The sequence below is a fragment of the Propithecus coquereli genome, unplaced genomic scaffold, assembly GCF_000956105.1.
Source record: "Propithecus coquereli isolate 6110/MARCELLA unplaced genomic scaffold, Pcoq_1.0 Scaffold173, whole genome shotgun sequence".
In the NCBI taxonomy this organism is placed as follows: domain Eukaryota; kingdom Metazoa; phylum Chordata; class Mammalia; order Primates; family Indriidae; genus Propithecus; species Propithecus coquereli.
Genome location: NW_012141969.1, coordinates 2959580 through 2962682, shown reverse-complemented (window position 1 = coordinate 2962682; position 3103 = coordinate 2959580). Strand labels below are relative to the sequence as shown.

Here is a 3103-nt window from a genome sequence, read left to right as displayed (position 1 = left end):
GGAATTAAGTTAGTATAAATCAGAAGCTGATTATGATAAGTTAAGATATGAAAAACCATAGAGCAACCATTCAGGAAATAACTCAAGAAAATATATCACAATAATACCACAAAAAGGGGAAGTGAATAGATATATATAGAAGTAATGCCTCTGTATTTCAATGGAATTAAGTTAGTATAAATCAGAAGCTGATTATGATAAGTTAAGATATGAAAAACCATAGAGCAACCATTCAGGAAATAACTCAAGAAAATATAGTGAAAAAATAATTAAAGAAATCAAAATGCTACCTTAGAAAATATTCACTTAATGTCAGAGGAAGCAGTACAGGAGGAATATAGGAACAAAAAGGACACATGAGATATAGAAAAGTAAAGTAAAATGGCAGAGGTAAATCTAACTGTATCACTAATAACATTAAATGCAAATGGATTAAACAATCCAAACACAAGGCAGATTGTCAGACTGAATTAAAAAATAAGATCCAATTATATATATGTTGTTTATAGGAAACATTCTTTAGATTCAAAGATAAAACTTGATTGAAAATAAAAGGATGATGAAAATAAATCATGCTAACAGCAACCACAAGAAAGTTGGAATGGCTGTATTAATGTCATGTAAAATATATGTTAAAATAATAAAATGCTATACTGGAGATAAAGAGAGGCATTTTATAATGATAAAAAGGGTCAAACCATGAGGAAGCTATAACAATTATAATCATATATATAACAGAGCACCAAAATACATGGAGCAAACACTGACAGTAATGAAGAGAGAAAAAGACAATTCAACAATAGTAATTGGAGACTGAATACCCTACTTTCAGCAATATAGAGAACTAGACATAACATCAATAGTGAGAGGTTTGAACACTATAAGCCAATTAGACCTAACAGACTTATATAAACCACTCCACCCACCAGCAGTAGGATGTGTATTTTTGTCAAGTGCACGTGGAACATTTTTAATAGACCATATGCTGGGTCAGAAAATAAACCTCATTAAATTTAAGGGGATAGAAATAACACAAGGTAGTTTTTCTTTCCATGAGGGAATTAAACTAGTAATAAATAACAAAAAGAAATGTAGGAAACTCACAAATATGTGGAAAATAAACAACACCCTCCTAAATAACCAATGGGTCAAAGAAGAAATCAAAAGGGAAATTAGAAAATACTTAGTGATGAATGAAAATAAAAATGCTACATACCAAAACTTATGGGATGCAGCTAAAGCAATCCTTAGATTGAAATTTATGGCTGTAAATATCTATATTAAAAAAGGAGAGGGATCTCAAATCAATAACTTAACCTTCCATCTAAGAGACTGGGACAAGAAGAACAAACTAAACATAAAGCTATCAGAAGAAATGAAATAATAAAGACTGAAGCAGAAATTAATGAAATAGTGAACATGGAAACAATAGAAAAATTAAAGAAACTAAAAGCTTATTCTTTGAAAAGATGACAAATTGAGAAACTTTCAGCTAGACAGAAGAAAGAGAGATGATTCATAATACTAGAATCAGAAATGAAAAAGGAACATTATTACTGACATTATAGAAGTAAAAATGATCATAAGGAAACACTATGAACAATTTTATTCCAATAAATTAGATGACATAGATAAAATGGACAAATTTTTAGAAAGGCACAAACTACTGAAACTGACTAAAGAAGAAATAGATAATCTGAATAGACCTCTTCTAGCAAGTAAATAGATTGAATTAGTAATCAAAAAATTACCCATAAAGAAAATTCCAGGTCCAAATGGCTCCATCGGTGAATTCTACTAAATATATAGAGAACAATTAATACCAAATTCTTACAAAAAATAGAAGAGGAAGGATCATTTCCTAAATCATTCTATGATGCCAGCATTACCCTGATACCAAAGCCAGATAAAGACATCACAAGAAAAGAAAACCACAGACCATGTTTCTTATGAATATGGGTGCAAACCGAATCCAGTAATATATAAAAAGAATTGTACACCATGACCAAGTGGGAAGGTGAGGTTGGTTTAACATCCAATGTAAACCATATTAATAAAAGAAAAAACAAAAATCACACAATCATCTCAATTGATGCAGAAAAAACATTTGACAAAATACCAAAACCCTTTCATGATACCATTCACCAACCTGGGAATAGAAGGGAACTTCCTCAACTTGATAAAGGGCATCTGTGAACAACCCACAGCTAACATCATACTTAACAGTAAAAGACTGAATGCTTTTCCGCTAAGATCAGGAGCAAGACAAGGATGTCTGCTCTTGCCACTTCTATTCAATATTATACTAGGGATTCTGACCAGGGCAGTTAGGCAAGAAAAAGAAATAAAAGACATTCAAATTGGAAAGGAAGAAGTAAAATTAACTCTATTCACAGATGACATGATCTTATGTATAGAAAATCCTAATGAATCCACTAAAAATTTATTAGAAATAGTAACTGAGTTTAGCAAGGTTTTTGAGATACAAAATTAATATACAAAAATAAATTGTATTTCTGTATATTTCCAATGAGCAACCTTAAAAGGAAAGTTTTAAAAATCCATTTATTCTAGCATCTAAAAGAATAAAATATTTAGTACTAAATATCACAAAAGAACAGTAATACCTATAATATGAAAACTACATAATATTTTTAGAAAAAATAAAGATCTAAATAACTGGGAAAACATCTCATTTTCATGTATCAAAAGATTTAATATTGTTAGATTGGCATTATTCCCAAATTGGCCTACAGATTCAATACAATCCATCCCTATCAGAATCCCAGTTTATTTCTTTTTTAGAAATTGACAATCTGACTCTAAAATTCATAAGAAATTTCAAGGGACTCAGACTAGCTAAAATAATGTTGAAAAAAACAAAGTTGGTTCCACTTTCTTGCAATAGTGAATTGTGCTGCCATAAACATTCAGGTGCAGATGTCTTTTTTTTTTTATTTCATCATATTATGGGGGTACAGATGTTTAGGTTAGGTGTGTTGCCCTTGGTTCCCCCCCCAAGTCCGTGTTTCAAATATGTCCATCCTTTGGGTGGTGTGCATTGCACTCCTTGTGTATACAAATTCCCGTCCCCTCCTCCCTC

The 3103-nt window shown here is 30.9% G+C and overlaps 1 protein-coding gene across 1 annotated transcript in view; it reads left to right on the top strand.

Moving 5' to 3' along the window:
• Nucleotides 1-3103, top strand: part of SYTL5 (synaptotagmin-like 5) — a 207769-nt gene that overhangs the window by 59582 nt on the left and 145084 nt on the right. The gene's annotated exons all lie outside the window — the stretch shown is intronic.